Below are 17,163 nucleotides of genomic sequence, written 5' to 3' on the forward strand. Positions count from 1 at the left end.
GGAGAGAGAGCTGTCGGGAAGCAGCTTTCGGTCATTCTCGTCACACTAGTTTCTTATGGAAGGAAAATGTCAAATGCTTCAGAAGTTTGATAAAGAAAGGATGGCAAGGGACATAAAGCTGTTGTTTCCTCTTGGTTCCTCAGGGGCTGTGGAGTTCACCAACTCCTGAGTCAAATCCTGACTCTGGCTGCCTAACTACAGCTGTCACCTTGGACATTTCTTTAACTCCCCTGGGCCTCAGTTTCCTCATCTCTCAAATGGCACTACCCAATCATTTACTCAGTAAGTGAAATAAAGCATGTATGGGGCCTGGACATCAAGAATTTGGTTCTTGCTTCCTGACCACTCCACCTCGGACTGTAGTGGGGGCAGGAAAATGATTCTTCTTTCACCACCTGCCTGGCTTTCTCCAATCCTGCAGATCTGCAACTGCTTGGGGAAGCTGGATAAAGTGATCACCTAAAAACACCAGAGCCACAGGTTTTGGCGTAGCTCTGGTTCCTTTTCACCCCTGACCACACCCCAGAAGAGGCAGCCCTTTGGTGAAAGTGTGCAAGGAGGGCATAGAGGGTCTGAGTGAGGACCCATCCCCACAGCTTATCACCACCAAGGAGAACAATGCCCATGTGTCCTCCCAGCCTTCACATATGCAGATGGCACCAGTGCACCTTAGTGCTTTCCTTTTGCCATTAAACACACACACACACACACACACACACACACACACACACACACAGGCTTGCTTCTTCTCCAGAGTTCTTGATCTTAATTGATGGCTTCTAGCAATCTCCCAAGAGAAAAATTCAACGGTATCTATATTAAATATTGTCATTTTGGTGGTTGCCGAACATACAACCTCTTTTCTAGTTGGGAGAACCTCCTTTTTATGGGGAGCAGTAGTGGGACATGGTCCAGCACCTTCCACCACAAAAGCCAAGATTATCCTCCCGCTCACTTGACAACCACCTAAGGCATGACTCGTGACCCGGGCCAGAAAACTCAGTAAGCACGTAAACCAGGCAGATCATTTCAGATGGTGCTAAGAACCACGGCAAAACCTGGTCTATAGCACACTTGCAGGGAATCTACAGTGCAGTCTACTGGGGGCTTCCAGAGGAAACCCCAGCTCTGCTGGGGCCTGGGGACAATGCCAAGGCTGCCACATCACTGGTGCAGCAGCAAGAACCTAACCATCCAACTTGCTAGTCAATTCCAGGCACAGGGCCCCTAGAGGAGCATAGCCAGCCTGTACCTTTTCCTAGGCAGAAAGTCTGTTCTGTACCAGGGACACTCACCTTCTAGGAGGTCCTCTGATGCACCCACCCACAGCCAGCCAAAGGGTGTGTGCTTGCATGTGCTGTGTCTTTAGGACGACCAAAGATCAGCATGCTGACCACCTAGGAGATCTTCAAGAATCATGGGTTAATTAAGTGAAAGGTTTTCTTTAACGGATTAGGGTTTTTGTACTGACCTCAGAACCTAGGCGAGGAAGAACAATCAGGAATATTAAAGGGTTAGTCATTTTTTAAAAATGGAAATTCTTTCCTAAATAAAGTACTTGGTGAAAAAAAAAAGAACCACGGCAAAAATCAAACCTAATAGGGGATTGAGTGGGTTTGGGTGGGGTGGGAGGATGAGGATGAAGTTTTCTTAGGCCACGTCCTGGCCTGACTTTAAGTGGAAATCTCTTTTATTCCGGGCCTGTGGACTGGTGCTAAGTGCTAACTGGAGGGTTAGGAGCTGGAGGTTCTAGTCCTGACTCTGCCCTTGGCCAGACAGAATCTTAGGGGCCGAACGGTTAGCACTGGACCTCTGTTTCCTCAGCCAAAAGCAGAATCTCTGAGATTCTTCCCATGGTCTGATGAGCTGTGATTCTTTCTTTTGCTGGGGTCAGCACTATGTCTGAGCAAGTTGTGATTCATAGGGAGCTTAATATTTTAATTTAGGACCCAACTATTAAATTACTTGCTAATAGACACAGCGTCGGGCTGCTCAGCAGCTTCTTTTCTTTAGTCGATCCATCCTGAGTCAACCCCCCGCTGTCACTCAGTGCTAGTGTGGAGCTATCCTTAAGGGGTTGATCAGAGCTTATACTAAGCCTCCTGCGTAGCCCTTGCTGGAGATAGCTTCTGCTTGATTCCAGGCTTCTGGCTGCACTCAGAGCCACCCACGCTGGAGATGACTTTGATCATGGTGTTTCTAAGACATTTTAAGTAGTCGTGCACTCCGGGAGGCATGGCTCTGCAGCAGTGGGTTCTAGAAGCCTTTCTGACATGCAGGGTCAGCTCTAGGCCAAAGTGTGCAGTTGGTATAGGAGGAAGAGCATGGGCTTTGTAGCCAGACAGACTTGGATTCAATTCCTGAGTCTACAACATACTGTATGACCTTGGGCATGGTGTCGAAGCCCTTGGAATTTCAGTTTTACCATGGACAAAATGGGAACAACAGCACTTACCTGCCAGTGGTTTGGAGAATTTTGTGAAGGGGCCTGGCTTTCTTCCGGCCTCTCCCTCAGAAGAGGAGCCTTCATGGGTCTCCCTGTCTGTTTCTTCGCTCTCTGCCCCATGTTGCTCCTCATTCTGTTTTTCTAGAATGAGGTGACACCCCAGACTTGCTCTGGTTTCAGAAGGCGCCATTCCTGAGCCCACTGCGAACTCATAGAACCCGTGCTGTGTCTCCCTGCCTCACTTTTTTTTTATCTTCATTTTATTGAGATATATTCACATACCACGCAGTCATACAAAACAAATCGTACATTCGATTGTTCACAGTACCATTACATAGTTGTACATTCATCACCTAAATCAATCCCTGACACCTTCATTAGCACACACACAAAAATAACAAGAATAATAATTAAAGTGAAAAAGAGCAATTGAAGTAAAAAAGAACACTGGGTACCTTTGTCTGTTTGTTTCCTTCCCCTATTTTTCTACTCATCCATCCATAAACTAGACAAAGGGGAGTGTGGTCCTTATGGCTTTCCCAATCCCATTGTCACCCCTCATAAGCTACATTTTTATACAACTGTCTTCGAGATTCATGGGTTCTGGGTTGTAGTTTGATAGTTTCAGGTATCCACCACCAGCTACCCCAATTCTTTAGAACCTAAAAAGGGTTGTCTAAAGTGTGCGTAAGAGTGCCCACCAGAGTGAACTCTCGGCTCCTTTTGGAATCTCTCTGCCACTGAAGCTTATTTCATTTCCTTTCACATCCCCCTTTTGGTCAAGAAGATGTTCTCCGTCCCACGATGCTGGGTCTACATTCCTCCCCGGGAGTCATATTCCACGTTGCCAGGGAGATTCACTCCCCTGGGTCCCTGCCTCACTTTTTAAGGTCCTGCCTCCTCTCCTCACCCAGGGGGTTCTGGGGGTCCCCGGGGAGCACAAGTCCAGCCAGCACCGCGAGCATCAGCCATTCAGTTCCCTTTTTGCTTGGGGCCCACGCTATCTCGCGCCTCCCTGGGCTTTCCCAGGCCTGATGATCGCTGCAGCCTTTGAGGTGTTCCAAATTGGAGAACACCTCTCTCTCTCTCTCTCTCTCTCTCTCTCTCTCTCTCTCTCTCCTCAGTGTTCACTCTGCTAAAGGGATAACAAAGTAAGACCACCTGTCAACCTTCAGTGGACAATTTATTCAAAGGCTCCTTTTGTTTTCACCTGCCACCGCCTCTCTCTAGCATACAGACGAGTTACAGGGAACAGGACGCGGTGGCAGGACCGTGCCAGTCAGTGATGGTACCAGGCTCTGCCCGGGGTTGCCCCTTCCAGCAGTGCCAGGGCTTGGCTGTGGGCCCAGCATAACTCCCTGTCATTCTCCGTCCCTGGGATGAGTTGCCGTCGAGGAGGTCAATAGATTCGGGGGGATATGTCCACCAGCTCCTCAGCCAGGCCTGCACTGGTTCAAATCCCAGCCTTGGAAAGGGCCCCCGCCCCTACCAGCCACCCCCAGGTGAGGAAACTGAGACCCCAAGAGGCTAAGTGTGTTGAGTCCTCTACATCGGAGAGGTCAACGCAGGCGTCTGGAGGCAGACGGGCTGTTTACTATTCACGTCCCCTCAGGTGAGTTATTTCACCTGTTTGTGCTTCAGTTTCCTCCTCTGTGAATTGTGACTATGCTAACACCCCAAATGACGTGAGATTATGAGGATTAAATGAGTCAATGCCCATAAAGTGCTTAGCCCAGTGCCTGGCACCTATTAATATTCAACAAGTGTTTGTTAAAAATCTGCTCTGTGCTGGTCAGTGCCTTGCCTGAGCTCACAGTGTGGGTCTTTGGGGTTTCGACTGATCGCAAAGCCTCTGCTTTGCCCAGGACACCATGCCGCCTCCCCTTTTTTTCAGGCAGAAAAGAAAAAGGAAGACTTAAAACCCATCAAGCAGCCCTCCCTCCTCTCACGGTCCACACCGGGCTTGGGCTCGGCCGCTCCTGTTTCCCGGCTGCAGGTGAGTGACTCGAGGGCCCCTGCCTGCAGGGTCAGCAGCAGGCCCACGGCAGCCTGGCTCGATGCCTTGGAGAGCAAAGTTGCAAAAAGGTCACTTGCCACACAGGCCTCCCTGCCGTGGAACCATTTGTATTGATAAAGAGAACTCAGGAAATGTTTTAGCCCTGGATTTCCCCTGATCTACCCCACGGTGCACCTTCTCAGCTCCAGGGCACGCGGTCACTCAGGAAAGAATAAGTTTAGGCCACAGGAATCCTCAGAGAGTGGTTGGCCCAGGAGATCTCCAACTCTCATCCACCCGTCTCTCTAACGCTGGGCCAAGGGACTTTCCCTGCTAAAATCCAGTGAAACCCAAATAGAGCTGCATCCTCTCGCCCCTTAATCCACGGTGGCATTCAAAGCACAAATCCCAGCCATGCTGCCTCCAGAGGGCCCTGTGGTAGTGACGGCCACTGTCTTGGGTGCCTCCAGGGAGGACGTCACCCAGCCCAGGGCAGACCTGCCTGGTACAGCTTTCCCCTTCTCCTCACACAGTGGCTGTGCAAAGCTTTACCCCATTTTTAATTTCCAAAAACTTTCCATTTCACTTCATCCTTGCTGCTTGTTTTAGTTTCCTAGGCTGCTCAAACAAATACTATGAAATGGGTCGGGTATAAAAATGGGAATTTAATGACTCATGATTTTGAGGTTAGGGAAAAAAGTCCAAATTAAGGTGTCATCAAGGCGATGCTTTCTTCTCAAAGACTGTCGCGTTCTGGAGCTGGCTGCTGGTGACCCTTGGTCCTTAGTTTGTCACGTGGCAAGGCACATGGTGGCCTCTTTGGTCTCTCCCTTCTCTTCCAGATTCCGTTGAATTTCAGCTTCTTATTTCCTGTGGCTTTCTCTCTTTCTGTCTGAATTTCATTCTTCCCATAGGGACGCCAATAAGAGGATTAAGACCCATCCTGATTGAAGTGGGATACACCCTAACTGAAGTAACCTCATCAAAAGGTCCTACTTACAATGGGTTCACGCTTACAGGAATGGATTAGGTTTAAGAACATGTTTTTCTAGGGTACAGACAGCTCCAAGCCACCCCAACACTGAAGGTAGAAGTGGAAGGATTTAGACTCTAGTAGAGGATTACCAGAAGACAGGTACTGAGGTTTCCAGGTTCCTTACTTTAAGGATTTTCCCTCAATCCCATGATAAAGGGAAAACAGAATATGGGAAAAGCCCCTTTCATCATAGCCCGAGAGGCAGCATAGAGATGGAAAGGTGGGGGTGTGTGGGCATGTGGGTGAGGCACAGTGGGGTTCTCAGACTCTGTGTCCTTGCTCTCTTGGAAGGACTTGCTCTCGCTGAACCTCAGTTCCTGCCTCTGTAAAATGAAAATGCTAACAGTGAAGTGTATCTTACAAAGCTAATTCTTGAGGAGAGCCTATTTATTGATTCATTAACAGAACCCTTCTCTTGAGGGGCTTACTATCTAAGATGGTTTTCTAATTGTGGTGCCTGGGATACTAGGGTTTGAGCAGAAAGTGTTCTACTAGGCCTTGACTAGTATTCCTAGCACACATGTCATAAAGACACGGCCAAGGCTGCTCCTTGTCCATCAGTATCCCATTCTCTCCACCTTCCTTTACTCATAGAAGTCTTGAATTAAGCAGAGTACATGTTTTCTCAAGTAAAGATTACATTTCCCAGCCTTTCTTGCAGCTATTTGTGCCAATGTAACTGAATTCTGGGCAAGTAGAAGTTAGCAGGAGGGGTATGTACAATCTCCAGAAAATGTCCTTACAGAGAGAGGGTGCTTCCTTCTTCATCTCTTCCTCCTTGCTGCTGGTCAGAATTTGGATTGATGGCTGGAGCTCCAGCAGCCATTTTGGAGCATGAGTTAACCTTGGAAATAGAAGCTAAGCACTCAAGAGAAGCAAGATGGAAAGAGCCTTGGTGCCTAACACAGTGGATCTGACCTCCAACTCTGCACTGGCTTCCTTCCACTTCTGTAAACATGAATAACAAATGAGCCACTCATTTGTGGTTTTTCATTACTCATAGCCAAACTCCATCATAAGCAATAAAATGGCAGCATATCACATTTGTTGAAAGATGGGTGATTCTGTGCGGGCTTCTTTATTTATCATTCATTTCTGCCTTTATCAGTATAATGTGTTTGGCCTCACACGGCCCCTCAATATTGGACTCTTCATTCAGGAAGGATCCAGGTAGAGTTTACTGCACACTTGACAGAGAGACAAGAAGCTTGGAGGAGGAAGGAGGAATTCCAAATCCAGGGCAGAGCAAACCACTTTCTCCATCTCATTCACTCATCCAGACTTTCCTTCATTTAACTGGCACATACTGACTGGCCCAGACACCCTGAAGTATCTCACATCATTCTCACAAACAACACAGGGTTGCAAGAGGCATCGGCCCCATTTTCTGGAAGAGGAAACAGGTTCTGAGAGGTTAGGAAATGGCAGAGTGAGAATCATTCCACTTTCCTGGATCCTGCATTAACTAGTTTTTAAAATCATGAAACATTTCCATTGACTAGTGGAAAACTGTATTATGTGTTCCGTAAGTTTACGCCAACAATGCAGAGAATGAAATAGTGTGAAAAGTGCTGTGCTCCTGGGGGCGGGAGAGGATGGTGGTGGTGGAGATAAGAGAGTGGGATTAGTCAATCAGTGAACACATACCTCTTGAGTGCCATGCACTGTTCTTGGGAAGGAGCCATCACCTTTTGCTCTAAAATGTGGGCACCATAGTTTTCTGTGCCAAACCGACATTGTCCAACACACTCTTGTGGTTCAGAAGGAAAAATACCAGCCTAGGGTGCAGAGAGCTGGGTCTGGTTCCAACTCCACCATCTACGAGCTATGTGCCTTTGGACAAGTTACTTAACCTCTCTGGAGCTCCTGCTTCTCCTCTCCAGCCCTTGGTGAGTCTCCCGCCTTTGCCGACCCTCCTTCTGAGGGTTCCCTAATTTAGACTTGGTTAAAGCTCAGCAGGACAGTGCTATTTAGAGTTGTCCAAGAAATTGCACCCTTGGTGCTAATGGAGGATCCTGTCTTTAGGTCCCCAAAATAATTCACGTAAATAAATATTTGGCTTGAAATGCAGAGTTACTTTTTATAAGAGAGGAGACATTTGAGAAGGAACTGCTGTTATAGCTGAAACAGTCATTGCAATCCTATTTTACCTCCTCCCTGACCCTTCCCTTTTGGGAGCCTCCTCTGGAAAGGAGTCCCATAAAATTTATTTTCAGAAGTTGTTTGGTGATAAGAATAACCTGGGGCTTTTGAGTAAACAAACAAATAAACAAACAAATAAACCAACAAAACTAGGATCCTGAGTCCATCTTTTGGAGCTGTGGTTGTGTAGGTTGGGGTGAGCACCCTGCGGCCTGGGAGATTCTTGATCAGATGATCATTTTGTAGTTAGGGAAACCAAGACCCAGAAAAACTAATTGGCTCATTCAAGAGCTAGCTGGGGCCTAAGACTAGACTTGAATTCAAGTCCTGGGCCACAAGGAAGTTGGAATCATAAGTTTGAACCTTAATTTTCCTGCTGATTGGCTGGGTGACCTTGGGCAAATGTTCTAATCAACTCTACAAGTATTGGTGATCAAGGGTCCAGATGATGTGCCGGTCATTGGCCTATGTCAATGAGCAAGAGAGAAGCAAACTTGCCTTCAGGTATTTCAGAGTCCAGAGGGGCAGACCCAAAACAGCAGGACTTCCAGACGTGAGGAGTGTGGAGCAAAGCATGGGGGAGGGCCCTACAAAAGTCCCCAGCCCACCTGGCCTGGTTTGCCAGAGCAAGGATGGCTTCCCCAAATCAGGACATGAAGAAGGAACAGAATTGAGCACGTGACAAAGTGGGAGAAGAGCATCACAGGCATCAGGGAATAACGCAAGCAAAGGCCAAGTAAGGAGCATGAATGCAGGCCTCTTGAGGATCCCAGAGAGAAGTCGAGAAAGGTGGCAGGGCACCCTGGGAACTTGGGGAGGGGAGCTGGAGCAAGCTGAGCGGGACCTCATCGGCCTTTGTCTGCTCTACCTAAAGACGACAGGGAAAAGGGGTGGGAGTGATGCCATCAGATTTCTGAGGCATGTTTGTGAGCCTCAGAATCTTCATCAGTCACAATTTGCTCCCCTCCTTTCTAACTTGCCCACCTCTGGCAATTCTCCACCCACTAGCCAGACACATGCTTTTAAAGGGGAAGCCAATGCTATTTGTTGCTCCTTTGCTCAAAAGCCCCTAATGGTTTCCATCTCATTCCTCATTCAGAATAATGTCCAAAGTGCCATCTGTCCCCACCCTCCAACTCCCTCCACCTGTCCCTTACTCCAGCCGCATGGCCTCCCTACTGTTCTTCAGATGCACGGAGCATGGGGCCTTTGCACTGGCCACTCCCTCTGCCAGGGGCTCAGACAGAGGGACACCACCTGGCCCACTCCCTCACCTGTGAGGTCCTCCCTGACCACACTGGTTACTCGCTATCCTTTTCAGCAGTTTAGTTTTCCTTCAGAGCACCTACACCTGTGGTCTGATATATTTACCAGTCTCATTTTTGATTGTCTGCTGCCCCATTCGAGGGTAAGCTCCATGATAGCGGCGGCTTTGTGTTTGTTCGCTGCTGTCTCCTGGTGTCCAGCACAGAGTCAGCAGCTAACGATATTTGTTAGGTATATGGCCAACCAATACCTATCTCACATGGTCATTGACAAGCTCAAATAATAGAATTGCTAGACACACAGCCATGGGTGCAGTAAGCAGAAGCTTCCTTGTTTCTTTCTACGCCATCCCTCCCTTCTGGATTCCCAGACCACCATTCACCCCAGCTGCCCCCACAAGACCCTCTCCCCTGCCCTGCCCACCCCTGCCCTGCCCGTTCCGTGCTGCCCTGGAGTCGGCTTTGCCGTGTCCCTGGAGGAGGAGGGAGGGCACGCCGCAGGGACCACACCGTGTGGCTGAGGTGGTTTGGAAGCTGGTAACTCTTGTATCTGGTCATTGTCCTGATGGCTCTGGATGCCTCGTGGCTAGGGTCTGGCTGCTGGGCCATCAGTCCCAGGCAGCATCAAACACATGCCAGGACTCATGATGACTCAGGACCATTTTGCAGGGACAGAAAAAATAAACCTGTCCTTGAGTCTTGACTGATGGGTCCCTCCCTCCTGACCCCAACCCAGAGTGCAAAATAGACTGCGTTAATCTGGAAGTCCCTGCAGTGGGGGCCTGGGGCCATGTGCAAAACACCTGCTTATGTCTCCCTGTTCCTACAGCATGACTTCAAGTTCAAGTTTCCCAGAGAAGGCATGGGCCACTTCGAGATGGCCATGCTGTCTTTCTTTAGTGGAGGGGCCCAGGCGATACTCCCGGAGGGCCTTTTCCTCCTCCTTTCACACTTAGCACTCGCAGTGACTTAAACAAGCGGGGACATTTGAGAACTTCTCTGAGAAGGAAGAGCTGTAACCTGGCAAGGGGCCTTTAAGAATCATCTGTTCTGGGGCGCTTGGCCTACAGCTCCCGGGTTGCCAAGGGTTTTGGACATGGACCTTGAACTTGTATGTACAATGGGGTGGGTCTATGTGTATTTATCTGGCGAGAGGATTCGTTGCTTTCTTTGTATTGTCAGAAGATTGAGAATCTGCCCGCCTAACCCTTGGCCCAGAGACAAGAAACACCTCACCCTCAAACATGTCACGTATAGCATCTCCACCTGCACCTCCAGATTCTGCTGCTCCCCATAATCTCCATTGAGACGTCTCTGGCGCTGTTTAGGACAAAACAAGGAGCAGAAAATTAACAGCAAACACAAAAATAATGACAACCAGGCTTAGGAGAAAGACTGAAAGGAAATACAGCAACATGTCAATGATGATTGTCTTTGTGAAATGGGTGAAAGTCCTTTTGTTTTCTACCCTTATTACATTTTTCTGTATTTTCCAGACTTCCTATAAAAAAACTTTTGCTACTTTATCATTAAAAGAAAATATTTTTTGTAAAAGAAAAAAAAAATCACTGTAACTACACAAAAGTATCTGCATCCAGCCCTTTCCTTTATTTTTTTCTAGATTTCAAAAAGTTTTTCTATTGTTTAGGTGATACATTTTGATCACCAAACCTACAGAAAAAAGGCATGAATGTTTTAAAATGCACTAGATTTTACTCTGGAAGTATTTAGTATAAGGAGTTAACAGAAATGTTTTAAAGGGCAATTTTCATGCTCTGATATGTTCCATTAAATGGTAGACTGCATCATTTGCAAAGATGTGTTTGGATGGATAGTTTTGATGTGGCAATGATTTCAGTTCATTTGAACTATTGTAAAGTTTTATTTCTCCAGAGACTGAGCTAAATTCAGTGGGCTAAGTTTGCCCTTCAATTCCACCCTAGGGCAACCCTCTTATTTTTCTTTTCTTAGCTCCAGTGGAGGTTTTAAAACTACAGATTTTAAGCTGTTGCTTCAGTTGATGAGTCCAATGCAATAGCTATTTAACTCTGTATTTATAAGATTTCCTAGGAGAAATTTAATTGGCATATAAATACTTGCAATCAGCTTCTATTGTTGCTATAGGTATCTTCCTTGCCTTTTCCAGCCTTGGATAAGTTATACTAAGATCTCTGGCCTCAAGAAAAAAAAAGTTAATTAGGCATCATGAATTTATGAAACATTATTATAGCCAATTTGTTCTGATTCATCTGGGACAGATGTCTGTGTAGTTTAGAGCCTCCACACAAAAAGAAGACAATATACCCTTATTCTCATCATCGTGGAAAAAGACCTAGTGTTTTTATTTACCCTTTAGCATGTTAGAATCAGGTTTTAAAATCCATGCCTGCATGCCCTGTAGCTATGCCACCTTCTAGAATTCCAGTCTGAATGTATAGGGATAAAAAGAACTTAGCTGAAATGTGTAAGTTTGATTTTAAATTTTTACTCTGCCTCCTACTAGCTGTGACATCCTGGGCAGCTCATACAATTTCTCTGACCCTCATCTGTGAAAAGGGGATAATAAAATACATCCTGAAAGATTGCTGTGGGGGTTTTGGAAATAAAGTACATTGTGTCATTATCAGCATAGGGTACACATTTTAATTCGGTTCATTTTCCCCATCTAATTCTCAGAGAATAATGTCAATTAAATGAACATTAGGAGCCCTTATCATATCTTAAGTCCTAGAGATAACAAAATTCCATTCATGTCTTTAAGAATCTCAGCATCTTCTGGAAAAGAAAGAGCCTGTGTTGTGTCCTAATTACCTCAGACTGTGAAAAGTACTTTAATTGAAGTATAAAGAAAGTGCCCTGGGAGCCGAGGGGAAGGGATATTAATTTCACCTGGCATGGTTTTACAAAAGGGTTAAAGGGGCCTTGGACAAATGGGATCTGGCCTTGAAGATGAGCAATGTTTTGGAGAGCAGAGGTGAGGCCAAGTCAGCATAGTAGGGTCAGCGGATATCCTGGGTGGTGATGGTGGTGGGGAATGGCCAAGGAAGAGAGAGATGGGGAGACCGAGCGCCACAGAGCTAGGTGCAAATAATTGTGCCTCTTCAACGTTATCTCTGCCATGGCTAGTCCCTTGAAGCTGACACCCCATAAGGTTAAGTCTTGGGATTCTCGTAGACTCTCAGTAAGCACTCACTACCTTCATTCATTCATTAGCAGATAGTTATGGAGCACCAGCCACGTGCCAGGCCCCGTTCTGGGTCCTTGGGAGTCAAGAGTGAGAAAGACCAAGTTCCTGCCCTGACAGGCCTGACATTTTAGCAGGGGCAAACAGAGCACAATTAGATAAACAAATCCAGGCATCCTTTGTTTTATTCAGGCATATCTCATTTTATTGCACTTTATTGCACTTTGCAGATATTGCAATAAATAAAGGGCACCATTTTTCATCAGCGTACTCTCACTTCACATCTGTGTCATATTTTAATTAAAGTCTTCCATTGTTTTCTTAGACGTAATGCTATTGCGCACTTAATAGACCACAGTAGAGTGTAAACACAACTTTTTATGCACTGGGAAACCAAAAAAATTCTCGTGACTCGCTATATTGCGAGGCTCACTTTATGGTGGTGGTTGGGAACTGAGCCTGCAATACCTCCGAGGTGTGCCTGTCCACATATTGTAAAATGTGATTTCAGGGGATTAGTGCTACAAAGTGAAAGAAAGCACAGGGAATAGATAAACTAGAGGTGCTGTTTTCCGTGGGGTGGTGAGAGAAAATCTTGAAGAGATCCGAGGGTTCCAGGCAGAAGTGCAGTGGGCACAAAGGCCCTAAATTGGGGGCCCACCTTGGGTACCCACGGAAGAGCAGGGAGGCCCAGGTGGCTCCAGGGTGGTGCTAGGAAATGAGGTCAGGGAGTCCGGGAAGAGCGGGACGGAGTTATTCTGAACCCCAAGCTCTGTTAACCCCTCTCTGATCCTCTTCGATCCGGCTCCTCCCCGGGTACCTGGGCTTTCCAAGGACAGGGCTCTGCGTGGCTCCCGCTGGCTCCCTCTGCTTCCTCTGACAGGAGCCCGCGTCCCAGATGCAGCCCTTGGCACACAGCCCTTGACCTGGGTCTTTCTGTGCCTCCCCTGTTGGCATCTCTATTGAGCTCACACCCCGATTCTCCAAGGCTGGCAGGGAGGGAGACACCACAGCGGCACCCTTGCCTCGGAGACTCACCTTTTCCTCGGGGATCTCATCGATCCCATCGGACCACTGGTGTGGCGAGGCCCTGCCTGCTCTGTAAGCTCTCTGGCCTCAGCCTGAACACATTCCCTCCACTCGCCCTCGCTCAGCCGAGACCAGGCTGGACCGTTCAGCCGAGGGAGCACCAGGGGGACGTAAATGGAGTAACTGACAACCGCCCGCTGGACATGGCTGGTCTCAGAATGCCCAAAACTGCCCGCAGGCTGCCTGGCCTGGCCTGGCCCTCACCCGGGCAGTGGCCACTCCCCTGTACCCGGCACCCCGCGTCCCTCCCGGCATGCCTGGGCTCCTGGGGTCCAGGTCCGGGAGAAAGGGACCCACAGACAAGAAGGAGGCAACTTCTCACCAGTCCAAGTCCCACCTTCCAAGCCACTTCCTGTCCCAGCATCCTCCTCTTCCCACCTGATTGACATTGGGGGCGTCCACTCTCCTCGGGGGAGACCCTGTCCACCACCCTCAGGTCTCAGAACCCCAACTCAGTCACACGAGAGCACTGTCCTCTCAACCTTGTTCCAGATCATAGGTCCGGAGAGTTCTTTGCAGCCCCACCTGGTGGACCTGGACTTGGTCTGCCCCTGCCCTGAGCCACTTCAGGCGGGAACCCACACCTGCCCCAGTGGGCATCTCCCCGACTAAGGGGAGGCGGGTTAGACTGGCAAGGCTGGTGTCTTGCTGCCCACACTCTTTGCCTGTGGTGCTGAGCCTTCCTAGGGCAGACCCTCAGCCTTCAGCATGGGGGCATGGTGGGCTCAGCCGGTGCTTCCTAAAGACCTAGACCTGCTAGGCCCATCATGTCTTGAGCCAGGGAACCCTTACCTGTCTACCAGGTAGATACTAAAGTAATTGTACAGAGCCAGTGGTCCAAATTCAAATGGGATGTAAAGGGAACAGAGCCTGGATGTGCTGCCTGGAGTGTAGAGACCCTGTGGGGACATGGCACGTAACATAAGCATATATACTGATACTGAGTATCTGTAAACTTGATAGAGTAAATGTAAGATCACACTATATTCAGGACATAAAGTCTGTGATTAATTCTCCTGGTTTCCAAGGCAAAGAGACTAGGCCAAGCACCATTGCCGAGGAATGGTGGTAAGGAGTTGGAGTGCAGATCTGCCTGGCTCTGGGCCTGGGATTTTGGATCTCATGCCACACTGCTTGTTAAATCAAGAGGCCTGTAGCATGGAGAAGAGTAAACAAGATCTGAAGAATCCACCGAGCCAGGGCTCTGGGCCAGTAGGACACTTTGTGCTGAGCCTGGGTCCATCATTGTGTGTGCAGAGGTATCGTCTAGAATCGGGAAGGGGACCTCAGAAGAGTCCAGAAAGAGTCACTTCTGCAGCCCAGGCAAGATGTTGGCAGTGGAAAAGGAGGGCTCCCCTGCCTCCAAGAGAGTAAACCAAACATATTTAAAAATGCGTCCTCCTCCCTCATCTCCTTCCTCCTTTGCAGCCACCCCATGAGGGAGGGGCCATAACAAATGACCACAAGCAGGTGGCTTAAATCAACAGAAATTTATGGTCACACAGTAATGGAGGCCAGGAGTCCAAAAGGACGGTGCCAGCCAGGCCATGCTTCCTCTGAAACCTGAAGAGCAGAATCTTTCCTTGCTTGGCTTCTGGTGTCAGCCAGCAAGCCTTGCTTTTCCTTGGCTTGCAGATGCATCCCTCCAATCTCTGCCTTGGCTGTCATGTGATCATCTTCTCTCTGTCTGTCTGAGTTTGTGTCCAAATTTCCTCTTCTTAGAAGGCCGTCACTCATTTTGGATTAGGGCCTGCCCTCATCTCAATGATCACATCTTCAAAGTCTCCCCAAATAAGTTCATACTGACAGAACCAGGGGTTAGGACTTCAACATATCTTTTGGGGTTCACAGTTCAGTCCACAAACTGTTATTTTCTCTGTTTTACAGATGAGGAAACTGAGGCTCGGAAAGTTGGGTTTTCCCTCTCACCTCCCTCAAGAGCCCTCACATCTGGTAAGAGGCAGAGATTTGGCCTTCGGAGCCTTTCCCCCTGCACTGAAATGCTTCTCTTGAGGTCATGGGGGGTGGTCAGGAGTCCTGGGTTTTTCCCCACACCCGGAACAAGACGAGTCCTACAGCTGTAAACAGAGAAGGCTCTGCAATTATGAGTTCTCGCTGCCCTTCTGCGGTTAGGTTGCAAGGCTGCCAATTATCTCGCTCTGTGCCCACGTGGGACATCACATCTGCTTCTCTGAAAGGTAAACTCTAATTCCCGACAGTGAGGAGGAAGAAAGGCCCAGCAGCTTGTTTCCTTATTTGCATTGCAAAACCAACAAAAGCCTTGTTGTGAGGCCCTGCCACTTTCAACCTGGGGAGCTTAACCTCAGGGAGCTAAGCAGGACTGTTTCAGGAAATTTTTGAAAGTGAAAATGTGGGGCTCTTGCGGGCCGCGCCCTCTCCCAGGCTGGTATAATCCCACCATAGCTCTGTGAGCCGAACCTCTCCTAGGGGACAGCTGGTCTACCTCCATCACCCACCATTTGAGCAGCTCCTCACCTCTGTTCCTTTATTTCTCCCTTCTATAGCCAAGGAAACCCAGGCTCAAGGAAGCAGAGAATCCAGCTCAAAGTCACCCAGTGAACTCATGGCAGAGCTGAGATTTAAACGCAGCCTTTTGTTGTCTCTCTGTTTAATTCATCCGGAAACCATTACTGAGCACTTGCTGTTTGTGCTGGGGAAGAAGTGGAAGAAAGAAAACATAAGCCTGCTTTCTCTAGATGCCTGGAGTTGGCTCCTCTGAGCTCTCGTTAAGGGCTGTCTTACCAACTTGCTTTCCCCAACATCTTGCGGACATTGCTAAGTGATGTAGAGATTATTATACCTGAGGATGAAGAGACTGGGTCTCAGGAAGGTCAAGAAACTTGCCAAAAGGTAGAAGGAAGTTGACATTTGTTTCTGAGTACCTGTATACGCAAGGTCATTATCATCACCCCCTTTAACAGAGAAGGAAACTGAGGCTCTGAGAGCTGTGTTGCATCTAAGGTGGCACCGCAGGCCTGTGTGCCCCTCCATCCTGCCCCAGCGCTTCCTCACATGGAGGCCCCTATATCTGGGATTTAGAATTGTGTTCCAGGGCCCCTCACCCTCCATGTGGTTGTGCCTTTCTGGTTTCCCAGGGCTGCAGTTTCCTTCCTCCCTGGTTTCTTGCTCCGGTCATTCCCTGGCTATAACTGGAGAAGTGCACGCAGTGCTTTCAAAAAGTAGAGGCAGGAGCAAACAAGCGATGGAAAAAGGCTTGTCAGTCCCAGGGTTTCTGCCTCCTGAGCCGCTGAGGCACTGCACTGGGACTGTACAGGGCCCTTGGGCGCTGCCGTGCCACCATACACCGCTGTCTGCTGCCAGCTCTGTGTTAGACACCGGGCCTGCTTTTACAGACACCTTCTCACTTAAACCTCATGCCTCTGCTGTGGGATAGGGTTTAAGCCATCCAAAATGAGGGGGTGATGCCTTTTGGAGATGCTCTCTGGGGCCTGGCTTCTCTCCCAGTGGTGCCTCCAGCTCCACGGTGGTCTGAATTTGACCGTTACCAAAACAATCCAATGGGCCTATAGAGCTTTCCCCAAGATTCCACAGGAGGGCTGCGAGGCTGCAGACTTTTCCCAGGATGCTAATTAAAAACAAAACCAGACCAAGACAGCATCATAAATAATTCAACTTGGAGAACACCAGGGACTCAAGGTTCACGCTGCTGCTCAAATCCCTCCAGATCTTGTTCTTGTAGTTCTCAGTCTTTCCGGAGATTTCCCGGAGATGAGGGTGCTTCCTGGGAGGCAGCTGCACCCAACCCCTAAAAAGCCCCAACCAGCTGCCTCAGTGCCAGCAGGCTATGGATATGGGTCTCCCATAGACTGAGCCCCATGTGGGGGGTGCTGCTGGGGAGACCTGTTGATGAGATTGCAGGGCTTGACAAATGGGAGATGAACCTCGAAGCAGCATGTCCCTCTCCTCGATGACATTTCCAAGTGACCTCCAGTTGGGAAGTTTTCTTGGACTGAGGAAGGTCTT

General features: G+C 48.6%; 1 long non-coding RNA gene across 1 annotated transcript; it reads left to right on the plus strand.

Moving 5' to 3' along the window:
• Positions 1 to 4,329: 4,329 nt before the first annotated feature.
• LOC119528551 lies at positions 4,330 to 16,249 on the plus strand. Its single transcript, XR_005215744.1, has 3 exons — positions 4,330 to 4,442; positions 15,046 to 15,111; positions 15,684 to 16,249. It is a non-coding gene; the product is annotated as an uncharacterized LOC119528551 (long non-coding RNA).
• The last annotated feature ends 914 nt before the right edge of the window (positions 16,250 to 17,163 follow it).

The sequence above is a fragment of the Choloepus didactylus genome, chromosome 3, assembly GCF_015220235.1.
Source record: "Choloepus didactylus isolate mChoDid1 chromosome 3, mChoDid1.pri, whole genome shotgun sequence".
Taxonomy (NCBI): Eukaryota; Metazoa; Chordata; class Mammalia; order Pilosa; family Megalonychidae; genus Choloepus; species Choloepus didactylus.